The following is a 14,681-nucleotide window of genomic DNA, read 5'->3' on the forward strand; positions in this document are numbered from 1 at the left end:
GTCTGCGACTGTGCAGATCATTTCATCTCTTACAGATAAAAGAAAAAGACTGACTTAGGATCACTGGCTTCTTTTCTACTTACATACTCCCTAAACGAAATTTGGAAAATCATATGTCACCTTACAGCTTTTGAATTGACATTCAGAACTTTAATTCATAAGTGTAGCTATTGGCAAGAGGTTTGATTTCTGACATGTTGACATTTTAAAATAAAACGTGTATTAAATATAGCTAATGAAATGTATATATCACAGCAATTTGATACCTACAACCCATCTTTTTAAATATAAAAGTGAAGCTTACATTAATACTGTATAATTCCACCTACGGGGAAAGTAGAGAGAAAGTATGAATAGAATAGTGGTTGCCAGGAGCTGGCCAGAGGGAGACATGGGGACTTGTTTCATGGGGAAAGAGTTTCTGTTTTGCAAGTTGAAGAGTTCTGTAGATTGGTTGCACAGCTGTGTGAACGTACGTCACACTCCTAAAGTGCACACTTAAAAGTCGTTAAGATGGTCAGTTCTATTTATGTGTATTTTACTACAATTTTAAAATTAGAAATAGATTTTAAACATAAAGCTTGTATTTAATAGTCAAAATTTTTACATTATTACTGGTTTCCTAAATTTGTATTCCCATTCCCCGCCCCTTTAGCATTTTAATCTAGTATATTTTTTATATTTGAAAGCTCTTTACTGACTTTATTGGCCCAATCACATGTCTGCAACAAAAATATGCATATAAATTTAAATTAGCAACTGTTCTCTCCTGTGACCTCAAAGTTTTAAGTATTGAGTAATTATTATAGTCAAATAGAACACAATTGCTCAAAACCTAGGTATTTCCAATATTGATAAATAATGAGTAACAGTAAAATGTGCTGGAAATCCATTTCTTAATGAGATCTGTAAGTTAAGTTTAAATATAATGCGTACATACTGTGTTTCCCCGAAAATAAGACCTAGTGGGACCATCAGCTCTAGTTCGTCTTTTGAAGCAAACATTAATAGAAGACCGGGTCTTATATAAGACCCGGTATTATTATATTATATTATATTATATTATATTATATTATATTATATTATATTATATTATACCCGGTCTTCTATTAATGTTTGCTCCAAAAGACGCATTAGAGCTGATGGTCCCGCTAGGTCTTATTTTCCAGGAAACACGGTGGTAGGACTGAATAAATGAGCAGAATTAGTTGATCAGTCGCATTAGGAAGGAGACGTGCCCCAGTTAAAAAAGTAAATATGGATAAAGTTCAACAATCTCAAAGTCAGTGTAACTGTAAGTCCAACGTAAAACACTAACTCACCTAGAATATGTGTTTCTTTCCTTTGAAGTGGAGAAGTTCATCTGTCAGAAGTAACCGTGGACGTTTTCATGCCTCATCCTTGGAGCCAGGCAAAGTACACGACGGAGACAAGTCACAGCCATGCTGAGTGAGTTCTTTCCCATCATCAAGAGCCCTGAAAATGCGCTTTGTCACAGATGGCATTTCCCCAGGTGATATTTACAAATCCTGAGTGTTTTCGTTCCTGGGTGGATGGGTGGGTAGATGGGTAGGTAGATAGGTAAGGTCCCCAACCCTGGCCATTTTATCGCCTGGGTGAAGTAAGCCTCCGCTGCCTTCAGTATTTTGAATTGGTGCCTCTTTACTCACATGGTGTTTGTCAGAAGTTAGACATTTTTCTGAATCATCAAAGATGTGAGAGAGGTCATTAAAAGAACTGTCTTCTCTCCACTGACCCAGTCTATAAGATGTGTCACCCTTAATGAGCAGGAGAGGGGAAAACATGAAACCCTGCCATGGGTTTATGGTTTTGATTAAAGGAACCCGCACAGACACCAGTATTTCAGATTGATCCCCACCCCTGCCCCCACCTTGCTTCGTGTGTGTGTGCACACGCGTGCGCCTGTGGGGAGGGGTCTCAAAAGATTCTGTGTCCAGGAGCAGCATACCATAATAAGTTCTGCCAAGGGTGACAGGTGTAAAATGAAGGGAGAGACTTGCTTTTATACAATGGGGGTGTCTTGTGATGCTCTCTTGTCACAGATAACTGTCGATGAGCGTTTGAAGCAGCCACGGCCCACCCAGGCAAGCAGCGTGGGATCCCGGTGGGGGAGGGAACAGCACTGATTGGAGTTACACACGGAGGCCCGCCTCAGCGGCACAGACTGTCGTGGCTTCATGAGATGACTGGGCGGTCCCACTAAGATCACGCTTTCACTTCTGCCTGTGGACAAGATGTGAAGGCACCTTAGTCTCAGAGGAGATGTTGATGTCATAAGGGGACATGAGGAGATCTAAGTGATGCAAGGGGGAGACTCTACCCTGCTGTTTGGTGCCAACAGAAGCCCACATGTCCATGCCCGTTTCACACACACACACATACACATGCCCACACTCACACTCTCTCTCGCTCTCCCTCTCCTTGGTCACTTGCCCTCAGGACTGGAGTGGCACTAGCAGTGGCTCCTGTTCCCCACGTGGTTGTAGTCCGCTCACAGCTGCAGCCATAGCCCTACAAACTGTGGAGCCCCATGGGCTGACTGGCCATGCAAGGCCATGTGTGGTGCCTGCCCGCCGGCCTCCCCAGTAACTGCTGGAGAGGCCAGGGAGCAACCTGGAAGTGTGGAGGCCCTGACGCCCGCAGGCTGACCCTGACGGCTGAGGGTGGGGAAGGGACACTAGCCTTGCCCTAGCATGTACGGTATCTTCTCTTCCTCCCCCCACCCCCACCGTGGACCGCTCCTGGGAGCCCGGCTCAGTAGGAACGCCCTGCACACACCTGTGAGAGCAGCTGGCCTGTTAAGGTGTGTGGCCGGCTCGCAGTGCCCCTGTGGATGCTCTCCTGACTCCCCCTCCCCCAACTACTAAATTACTGGCATGTAACCTTTGCCTCGTTCTGTTTCTGGGGAACATCGCCTAAGGCAGTGCTTATGGAAACATGTTTCTCTATGTCTGTGATTAATTCTTTAGACTAATTTCCTAGAATTGTTATTGCTATTTAAAATAGGACCATTTTTTCAATTTGTAAATAACTGTATGTTTAATACTCTGATTTTAAAGTCATATATGTTTATTGCAGACATTTTACAAAATGAAGGAAATTAAGTTATATTAACTTTATTGGTGTATATCCTTTCAGATTTCAGTGTTATATTTATAATACTTTAAAAAATGTATTTCATGAGTTGATTCCAGAGTTCCTCATAAGGAAAAAATATATATATTGGCATAGAATTACATCATGTTAAATGAGACCCGAAGTTATCTGGAAAGAAGCAGGAAAACAAAGATCCTTTTTCTCTTTCGTTTTTTCTTTAATCAAAACTGGGACCATACTGACTGACAGGCTTTTTATAACATGTTTTTTTCTCACTTACTATTTTGTAATTTTTTTCACACCATTAAATTTTATGTGATTACAATTTTTAATGCCACATGATATTTCCATAATTTATCCAAGAAATCCTCAGTTGTTGGATGTTTCTTTCTTTGCTTTTTCCTTTTAAAAATTGTTTTGAGTGTTTTGATGACATTCATGTAGATACGATCTTTATGCTACTGTCTAATTATTTTCATAGGATAACTTCTTCACAGTGGAAATGCATTTCTGAAGGAAAGGTGGTACCAGTTTCCGTTCCCAGTAACTGCCTACGAGAGCTCCCGTTTATACACGTGCTAACCGTGAGTATTATCCCTCTCTTTAACCGTTGTCGTGCTTTGCCATGCAAAACGGTGTCTCACTTCACTTTGCGTTACTTTGGTTTTTAGTAGGATCAAATACAATTTTGGATGTTCATTGGCCATTTCTATTTCGTCTGTGGCTTGTCCACAACATGGGTCTGCTTTTCTGAATATTTTTATCTCAGTGTGTCGCTTGTGTTTGTTTATGGGAACAGATATGTTTTTCTACATAACTGGAGTCATTTTGAGGAGAAATATCATAGCAGCCTTCATGTACTCACAGTCATTGCTTGTGGAGAATTTTCCAGTCAAATGAGTATTGACCCCTTCCAGGCCCTTTGTCCATGAAGTCTCCCCCGACTTGCTCTGTCGTGTCTGAATACTTGCCCTTCCTGGTGTGTCCCCACCTGTGTGCTGACACGTCATTCCCGCTTTTGTGTAGTCAATGTTCTCAAAGCTATTTCCCCTGATATATTATTAGGTTGGTGCAAAAGTGATTGCGGGTTTTGCAATTATTTTTAACCTTTTAAATTGCAATTACTTTTTTACCAACTTAATACAAGGTTTTGGAAAGCAGGAACAATATCTTATTCCCATTAGTACAACTCAGGGCCAACGAAGGGATCTGGCAAATAGTACATATTCAACACAAGGGGTCGAATTGATTTGTTAGCTCTTTAAATAACAATGCTTTTCGATTTGAAAATATTTTTCATAGACGGGTTTTTGAATTATATATTTGCGTATTTTCTTGAGCAGAGACTATTGAGAAACAACTTAGGATTTTTTGAAAATAAGTTAGACGAAGATAATTTATAGCCGTCAGAGGTTTGTAGTGGTCTATTGTAAACAGCGTCGGTGCTTCTGGATCACGTATTGCTCTAATGGTCTCACTCTGCTGATGTGTGATGGTGTGTCCAGCCTTCCCTATGTGAGCACGAGTGTTAGAATTAAGTCTAAAATAGGAATTAAATACCCTGTAAATGGATATGTAGGTTGGTTCTCAACTGGGTTCCAGATCACGGAGGTTGCCATGACCTCGTGCTCATTGCTACTCACTGGGACAGTTGTTCCCTCCTTCTCTGAGTCTTGTCATTACGTAAATCCAGTCGTGTTTCCTCCAACTGCAGAATGAATACCTGCTCTGACAATGTTCTTTTATACTTGGGACCATGTCCTCTGCGTTATAAAGATCCGCAAACTTCTAGTGTGATGTCGGGCCTCTGCCATCCCCTTTTGAGAGCCTTGTCTGAGTGTCAGAAAAATTATTTCAAAACTTAGGCTAGAACAAGAGATTACTGGGTTTCCTTCCACGCACCGCCTGCTGTGCGCCGTTCCTGGACTGTCCATTGACTGGGGTATTTGAAGGCTCAGTAGGAGAGAGGTTCATTTTTAGGTTCTTGTCCAGTTAGAGAGGCAAATACTTTCTGTCCACTGAGAAAGCAAACCCCAGAGGTGGTGGCTTATGGCCCTGTGGGACCCTGACTGGTTTCAGACCTAACCGACTAATCACGTCCTAACACTGCTCTGTTAAGTAGTTATCAATACCTAGCTCTTCAAATTCTCATTAGAACCCAGTCTTTTGCCATTTTCCTCATTCACTAATGAGTGAAATAAAATCTTTGGCCACACTTTCATTTTGTATTTGTATGAAATCATGTTTTTAACCTTTGGAAAATTATTCTTTGGCGTTGTGTTGGACACCCCTTATTTTTACCTGAGCCTCCAAGCAGGTTAGGTTGATTGGTAAATAAAAACATACACTTCTACTACTAAAAGTAAGCCGACTTGTCATCAAATCCCAGCCTTTCTTTTTCCTTCTTCTCCTTCCATTTTGAGTACTTCCTCTGCTTGAAACCTAGAAAAGATGGGCTGGAGAGCTCTGCCAGAATCATTTTTTTAGTTAACCCATCTGCCAACGGCGTTTATTAAGCGCCGTGTGTGAAGAGCAAGGGACTGGAGCGCACGGGTACACACAGTGAAAGCGGGATGTTGCTGCGTAGTTTCATGTTACTGTTTTCAGGTGGAATTCTGCTTGGCCAAAGCAGGAGGGAAAAAGGCATGAGGACAACGAGATGAAGCTGATGCATTATTAGCATTTTGCCAGAGACATAGACAACCCTCCCTGCAGCATTAGCTAAGTTGTCCAGCGATGGCCGTTTTTCTTGACTGGGTGGTGAATACCCTAGTAAGACGGACAAATTTCAAATCCGATCTCTGGGTTTCTTTTGGCGAAAGCACCATGAGACTGTGTCTGAGAGAGAATATTTTACTCAAGACAGCTGTTGATTCCATCACGTTGCTAAGCTTAGACTGAGCTGCAGCACCCAGCTCGATCCTACGTGCTCTGTGAAGTCCACGGTTAACTTCTGCACTCCTGTCTGTGTCTCTCATTTGAGACTCATTCGCTCTCTTGACTATTATTTTTATGTGCGTCTCTTTCTCCCAGTCTAGACTGAATTCCTGGAGAACCACTTTTACATCCTATACTTTCATATCCTTCATAGTGTTTGTTACGTGGTAACTATTCAGTAATCAATAGCCGTTGGTTGGTTCATAGAGGAACAGGTTAGTCTTAGCCAATATAGGTAGAAAAGGTACTGTAGCCTGACTTTTCAAAAAGACAGTCACATTCATTGGCAAGTGATACAGTTTACTTCTCTGGATAATCTTGAAATAATGAGTGTAATCTGCTCTAAGCGTATTTCAGCTATCCACACCCACTATTGTTTTCTTTATTCTGCACTCTGCTTAAAATTGAAGTTGTATTTATGTAGCAGAGAACTTCTGAAACTGTTCTTGAAATGTCCATGTAGTGTTTAAATTTGATTCATCTAATGAAGAGCAAGATGTGCACAGGCAAAGAACAAATCTAATTCCATATAATAACAAGCATTTTACATTTGGTTGAATGTAACATTTATTAAAGCAACATGCCTGTTTCTCACTGCAGCTAGCCGTAGCGTAAAATGGTCTCATACGTTGGAGTATTAGAGTCTAATAGGGTGATATCGGGATTATTGCTTATTTTAATGATAGCCTGTCTCCCAGTCACAAAAGTCAAGGTTTTGTAAAGAATATATATTCAGGCACCGGGGTGGGCAGCGAGGTGGGGGGGAGTGGTAAAGTGCCAAAATGGTTCTGAGGGAGGAGAGTTATTCTAGTTAGAGAAGTCGAGACAGGCTTAAGGAGGAAAGTGGCATTAGAGCTAGGTCTTAAAACAGTTGTGAAAGTCTTGGTAAAGAATAGATCCAAATCTTTTCTCCCCCTGATAATCAAATAACCCTTCTAAACAAAAATATGTCATATTAATAAGCAGTGATAACATTTTAATTAATAACTAGTTATGTAGAACTTTATGGATGTAATGTGATGAGCATTTTTTCAAATGGAAAATACAAAGGGAAAAGATAAGTAGACAAATAAATAAGGTGTCAAAGCTTAGTAATTGTGGCCTCAGTGCCTCAGGGTTTTATAATTACTCAACGTCTTCTTGTTTGGGTCTCTTGAAGGCCAAGCAGTTTTCCTAGTGGTTGGCTCTCTTGAAGGGATAACTAAGAGATTGAAAAAAAACCAAAATTTTCTTTAAAGGTATGTGTTTGGTCTTACCAATCTATGGCTTTTAGAATTTTGTTGTCACACAATTCATTAAACCTCATTGTATTGCTTTTAAAAAACAAAAGAAAGGATATGTATCCTCCACGGTACAGGTCTCCGTGTCTTCCTCACGCGAGTTTATTAAATATTCCGTGACTGAGTCATTCGGGTCAGCTGTCAGCTAACACAGGGACAGCAGCAGGGACCACTTTCTCCTGTGGGGTCGACCCTGTTCCAAGGCTTCCTAAGTCCAAGTACATGTTAGGGTGACTGGATCATAAGATCCTAAATACGGCAGCACCTTCATGGCATAAAAGGGTAAAACTTGGTGTTTTTACCAGTGCTTCTCAAGCTGTCACGTGCATACAAACTACCAGGGGGTTTTGTTAAAATGTAGGTTTCGATTCTGCGTGTCTGGAGCAAGGCCTGAGATTCTGTATTTCCCAGGTGGTAGAATTTTGTCTGGGATGCACTCTGATAATCATTGCCTTAGAGCATCTGGGACTCTCAGAGCTCTCGGTGCGCCCTGGAATCTACCCGATTCTTGAAACCCTCTTTCTTTTCTCCTTCTTTGCTCCCCAGCCCACACGGCCATCATGCCTCCTCCCTGCCAGGTATCCCTGTTCCTTCACCAACACAAAACAGGACGCAGCCCCCTTCCTCTCCAATAATCGGCTATTTGTGTGTGATGGGAAAATGGAGCAAGGTTAGGAAGTGAAGAGTCCGCTACTCCCCGACCTGAGTTTACTGCGTTTGAGATTATTCAAACCAAAAAACTTGGATCTTTTATGTGCTAGACGAGGATTTACCTATAACCCATAGTGGAATTTAAAAGCAGTTATAATGACGAAACACCAAGCTGAAATTCTGTCCCACGGGATGGCTTTTTCAGATGGAAAATTGGAATCCTTGGAGGATGGTAACAAGAGGACTGTTTATCTGCTGCTTTTCATTTGGAAAATGACTCCTGCTATACTACAAAAACATACAAATGGAAAAACCGCCTTGATGCCCTTTAAAATTCTGCCTCCAAATGTAAACTCCAAATGTGTTGTAATGTGACGTAGTAAAGAAAAACCAAGAGAGAGGAAAACACGAAGGAGTCCTCGGCTAAATAAAAACGTTCTAGTCCAGATGCAGGTTTAATTTTGTGTCTGCCTGTGCGCTCCCCTGGTTACCTAAGGCCTACAAAGCTCGTGAGTGGTTTACACTGTGATCCTTCTTTTGTCTTGATTCAGTGAAAACAGTAAAAGCTAAGCACTGTCCTGCACTGACATGGGAAATAATGCATCTGGATAAGAATGGGGACTCTCCCCTAGAAAACTCTCCTCATCGGCCCTCGTACGGCGTTGGTTTCCACTCGCACTGTGGAACTACCTGTGGGGATACTGCCACACTGAGCAGAGGTATTAGTTGGTAAAGTGAAACCTTTCTCCTTTGCCACTTTGAAACACAGTGGCCGTCTAGGACACAGCACTTGGACTTAGCCTCAAATAGGCTTGATAACGACCCTGCCACCGGTGACAGACGCATCAGACAACCTCTACTTCCAGGCCTTTGCAAGGCTGGGATTGTACATGGCTGCGCGTGTCCTGGTGGCACATTCTGTGCCTCCTTCATCCAGTCAAGTCATGTCACCCACCTCTTGTAATTGCAGCCACTCACGTTCTTTTCTCCCTTTCAGGTATTCCTGTCCAAGCTGACACTTCTCCTAGTTTCATATATGGCTCCCCGCACTCTGTTCCCTTTCTCTCCGGTCACCACTATGTGTGGTGAAGGAAGACGTGTGACACAAACACTTACAAGATGCTTTATATGTGTTTTTTATAACCTCCCCAGCAACCTTCTGAGAACAGTCCCCTCTTTTAATAGTTGACAAGGTGAAATTCAGAGATTAAGTCATTTACCCAAGAACAACAAGCAGTTAGTAATCATAGATCCAGTGAAGGGTAAGCCCTACGGAAAGGACCTGGCGATCTACTTCTGATAGGTTTTCCTTCTGCCCATCCAAATTCTTCTGGCTGGAATCAAATTAACATGAGACAGTCACAGGAGAAAATGACCAAATGTATCACGTAGGTACATATGGGGGCTCCCCAAGAATATGAGAACAAGGACCGATCGGACAGTTGAGGCATCTGTGCCACCTTGAGCTAAGAAGAAGGGGGGCAGTCGTTTGGGCCTTCAAAGGGGAGGGAGGCAATTCCCACGGAGATGGAAAAGCAAATGTTTGGTAAATGAATGTTTGCTGGGCCGTCTCTAACAATGGGACACAGAGAGGGCTTTGCTCCAAGGGGCCTTGCTGGTTCCTCCCTGTCTGTCACCCCGAGTTCACATTGAACTGTAGTTACCTGTGATGACAGCTCCTGTCCTGGAGCAGGGCCTCCATCTAAATTCTTTCAGGCAGTTAGGGGGAAGGTCAAAAGTTTTTCCTGAATCTTTTCTTAAAAACAACCAGCTTAAAATAATCAGTAGCCCAAAGGCATATTTTGGGGTGACAAACTCTGCTTCCCCTCAGATATAAACCCCGGGACTAGACATAAGCGTTTCTTTTTGTTTTCCCCAGAGAGGCGCCTGTGCTAGCTCCACAAAATACTGTTCTGAGTTCTGGTTGAGACACTTTCCAGAAGCACACACCCGAAGAGGTTACTTTCACGTTTCTACTGGTACCAATGCAGGGGTGGATACTGAAGGCAGATTTTGTTTTCTTGGCCCTTCTCAGCCTCACCGCACACCTGGTTCTCAAGTAAGGGAGAGGCAAACTTAATTTACCTAACGGTTTTTGAAGGGTTTGATAAAGTGAGATTTGTTGGAAGGCAGGGTTCCTCAAATTCCAGCTCTGAATATTACGTCCACTGTCTCTCTATTTTGTCTTCTGCAGTTTGAGCAAATATATTTTTGGAAGGTATTAATCTAATCATCTATCCGTCCATGTATTTACTTCCTACCCGTCTGTACTGAAAATAATAGTCTCATGCACTGCATTATTCAGATCACATTGAGATTTTTCCCATTTAATTTAGGCCAATTTTAAGAGAAACATTAAAAATGTGACTAGGATGTTTAGAGATTCCGAAACTTCCTCATTTAATAAAAGAAAGACTGAAGATTAATTAACTCTAAAAAGAAAAGAATAAAGAGATTTGATACTTGGCCTCAAATATGTGAAAGACTTTAATACAAGAAGGGTAATTTATGTGCTTTCAAAACTGTTACCAATGATAGGCACATTTCAGGTCAAAATGAACCTCTACTAGTTGAAGCCATGCAGCGTCACACCCACTGCCTGTGTAGGAAGTCATGAGTTGTTTGTGACCAAGCAGAGACTGAAGGACTGTGAATTAAGGATATTTAGGTGTGTCCCCATTAATTGAGACGTTGACCTTACTGACATTAGCAGTCCCTTCCAAATTTTAAAATACAATTTATCTTAAATAGAACGTGAAATTTAAAAACACATCTAATCCATTCAGATAGTTTTTGGAATAGTGGTGTTAGGAGTTCTGCAGACTCTCTCCTGGGCAAAACCACTATAACTGGTAAAAATTACTTTAAAAAAAACCAACTGTGTAAAGTCTCTGGAAACGTGTTAAGGGCATACAACAAATGAAGAAACATTTATTCAAGAGAGTCTACTAAGTCTCCGTGAGAGAACAGGGAGCGTCTGGCGTTTGAAACATTACCTTTTGTTCCCCTTCTGGCCTAGCCCAGTGTGAAGCTCTACGCTGGGCAGATCCAGACAAGACCCTCGGGCTTTGTTGCCCCAGCTCCCAGTTGTGGGCTACAGTATCTTCCTGGGAAGGACAAGCCACCAGCACTTCCCATTTCCTCCCAAATATATGTTTAAGAACCTTGATTGCTGGCAAAAGCAGCCGAGATACCTGGGTCGTTCGTCCTCACTCAGGGTGGAAGCTCTGCCCCAGGCACAGCAGGCCATGAACACAGGGCCCCAACAACCCTCCCCCCAGCTCCTCCGCAGGGCAGAGTGTTTATGCCAGGGAAGGAAAGCCGAGAAACCAGAGGCTTCTGCCCCCAACCAGTACTGTGCTTATAAAGCAGGGGTGTCGCAGCGGGAGAAGCTGCCACTGGCCCTCTGAGGAAAGCTCCAGAGCAGTGTGTCAACATAGAGACGTCCAGACCTGTAGAGAATTTGTATGCGTTTATTGGAGCCAAACTGATGACATTGCCAGGAAGCACGATATCCAGGGCTCTGGAGAACAACAGTTTTAGTTTCTTTTATACATTTGGAATTGAGGGAACTATTACATGAAGGTGGGAAAAGCAAGGGACAGGATACCGAAAATAAGACCTAGCTGAACAATCAGCTCTAATGTGTCTTTTGGAGCAAAAATTAATATAAGACCTGGTCTTATTTTACTGTAATATAAGACTGGGTATAATATAGTATAATACCAGGTTTTATATTATATTACTATATTCTTACTATATTACTATATATTACTATATTATTTTACTATAATATAAGACCTGGTATAATATAATACAATATATAATATATAATATAATATAAGACTGGGTCTGGTTAGGTCTTATTTTGGGGGAAACACGTAGCTAACAAGATTATGTGGTCCCTTGAGGGTGGTTACACCTTTGAGGGGTCTGGAGAAGAGGATTGCTTCTGGCATTTCAGAGGTTTGTTAACCTAGATGCACAAGAACAAAGGACAGGGCTTACTTAAGGCGAAGATAAGCCTTTTCATTACTAAAGAAGTTAGATGCCTGGGGTGTGACTACCCACCATGACCTTCCCTTAAGGATCTATGATCAGGTCTCCCTGTGAGGTTATTTTCTGTCACTGAACTGGTGTATACTCCCTTTTTTGTCCACAAGAGGTACAGAGGCAAGTATAGAACAGAGAGCAACAAAGGATGTGATTTCATTTGGAACAGACTGTGAGGAAGTCCAAGCCTAAGGGTGCCCCTAGAAGTAACGGAAGCCTTGGTGGTAAGCAACTACAAGGGGGCTGGTAGATTCAGTAGAGCGACAAGCTGGGGTATAAACCTGCTAGAAGTAAACCAGGGAATGAGTCGGCTAAGACGTGCCCTACTGGGATCAAAGCAAAACTCAAAGACTGCTCCTGCAAAGGAGCCTGAATTTAATTGGATCAGATTGTGGCAAAATGTATGTCCCGGGACATTATTGAAAACAGTAGAGCAATTTGCCAGCAGTTATCGAACACTGACAGCTGGGTATGATACCAATGTGGCAGAGAGCTTAACAGAGAGATCAGCAGAGTGGAGCTGACTGTGTGTGCCTAAGGCCGTGCCTGTGATGAGCAGCTGTCAGAGGCTGCCTCCAATGGAGGGTACTAGATTTTAGTAAAATAGTCCAGTCAAAGCACTAAGAAAATAAGCAGAAACAACAGGCCTGGAGGAGTGGAGGAGGGAGAATCAGCCCTAGAGTTATTATATGATCTAAAATGTCAAAATTTTTAACAAAATATTGCCAGTATGCAAAGAAACAGGAAAGTATGGCCCATGTGCATGAAAAAAGAACAAGCAACAGAAACTGCCTGTGAGAGGGACCAGAGGTTGGACTTAGCAAAACAAATCAACTGTTATAAATATAGTCAAAGAACTAAAAATAAAAAAGGCTTAAAGAATTAAGGAAGTTTATGATGTCACTGTCTAATCAAATGGAGAATATCAATGGAGAAATAAAAATCATAAAAAGTAACGAAATGGTTCTAAAGAAGAGTTAATTTAACGAATTAATACCAATCCTTCTTCCAAGGGAAAAAAAAAAAAACAGAAGAGGAAGAAACACAAATTTTATTACTCTGATAGCAAAACCAGACAAGGACACTACAAGAAAAGAAAATTATAGGCCAATCTCCCTGATGAAAACAGATACAAAAATCTTTACCACAGTATTAGCAAACCAAATTCACAGTACAAAAAGGGGATCATATACTATGATCCAATGGGATTTATTCCAGGGATGCAAGGATGGTTCAAATCTGCAAATCAGACAATGTGATCACATCAACGCTGAAGGATAAAAATCATATAATTATCTCAATAGGTGCAAAAAAAGCATTTGACAAAATACAACATCTGTTTATGATAGAAACTCTCAACGAAGTGGGTATAGAGGGAATGTACCTCAATATAATAAAGGCACATATGCCAAGCCTACAGCTAACCTCAGACTCAGTGGTGAAAAGCTGAATTTTTCCCAGAAGATCAGGAACAAGACCACTCTATAAAGCTCTTCAAATGAATAAAATTGGAAAAAGAAAAAAAAAATAGACCATTTGGGAATGTTTAAACAGATTAGAAAGATATTACCTAATTTTTTTTTTAGCAGTATTCTGATTACTCAAATGTGAGGAAAAAAAAAAAAAAGAGTGTTTTGCCAGGATTAGAGGCTTTTCATCTTGAAGTTTCCTTTCCTAGAACAGTCGATCCTCTTTGTATTCATCTGAGAGCACTCGGGCTTTTTCCAAGTTCTCTGCTCTGCTGCTTAAGTCCCTTCTTTTAATCTTTTGTTTCCCATTAACTCTTGAGTCTATTGCTATCACTTAACTTTATATAGTGGGTTGAATGGTTTTCCGTCTAGAGCCTTATTCACTGTGAAACAAAAGCATGGCTTTAATAAGGAAGATTTCAGGATTCTTAGGTTCAATGACAAGAGTTCAAATAAGGACGATGGAATGAAAGCGGAATACTAAGCAGCCCACAAGCCCAGCTCGAAGAAAAGTGAGGTGCTGCTAAGGTCACCTGTCTTTCAGAGTTCTCCACGTCAGCCTAACCTAGGCTGCCAGAGCTCCTGAAGTACGAGGACTTCTTTAAAAGTTATGTGAAAATAGACAGTGAACGTTTAGGATCAAGACTTTTGAGGATCTGGATTTTTTTTTTTTTTTAAAGATTTTTATTGGGGAGGGGGTACAGGACTTTATTAGGGAACAGTGTGTACTTCCAGGACTTTTCTTTTACAAGTCAAGTTGTTGTCCCTTCAATCTTAGTTGTGGAGGGTGCCGTTCAGCTTCAAGTGGATCTGGATTTGTATGTTAGGGTTCTTCGTTCCTAAATGCATAAAACTTAAGCATATGATGAAATACCTCGAGTTTGGTGCTCTAGTCACTAGAGTAGGATTCTAGTTGCTGAACAGTAAGTCTGTCCTGGGGTTTCTGGGCAGCAAAGTCCTCAACACCTGAGCCCTTTGTTGACACCTCTGGCCAGGCCTCCTCACATCCCGATTTCCTGGTAGCTCGACTATTCCTGGATTGCCGGAAATTTCTGTAATTAAAGAGAAAAGAGGAGAAAATGGAGGGGAAGAAATCGAAATCATCCAACTGAGAAAAAGGATAAATAGGGAATGAAAGGAAAGGAAATCAAGAATAAAGAGGCTGCTTTAGTGA

At 41.5% G+C, this 14,681-nt stretch overlaps 1 long non-coding RNA gene across 2 annotated transcripts in view; it reads left to right on the forward strand.

Annotated features, from left to right (window-relative positions):
• LOC148757356 (uncharacterized) overlaps nt 1-14,681 on the forward strand; it is a 95,893-nt gene that overhangs the window by 8,180 nt on the left and 73,032 nt on the right. The window contains exons 2-3 of one of the 2 annotated variants that reach the window (XR_016021877.1): nt 1,351-1,513; nt 3,599-3,701. This is a non-coding gene — a long non-coding RNA (uncharacterized LOC148757356). The remainder of the gene's footprint in view (nt 1-1,350; nt 1,514-3,598; nt 3,702-14,681) is intronic. The other variant, XR_016021878.1, reaches the window with a different exon arrangement.

The sequence above is a fragment of the Rhinolophus sinicus genome, chromosome 8 (genome assembly GCF_057876585.1).
Source record: "Rhinolophus sinicus isolate RSI-liver-muscle chromosome 8, RSI-T2T, whole genome shotgun sequence".
NCBI lineage: Eukaryota > Metazoa > Chordata > Mammalia > Chiroptera > Rhinolophidae > Rhinolophus > Rhinolophus sinicus.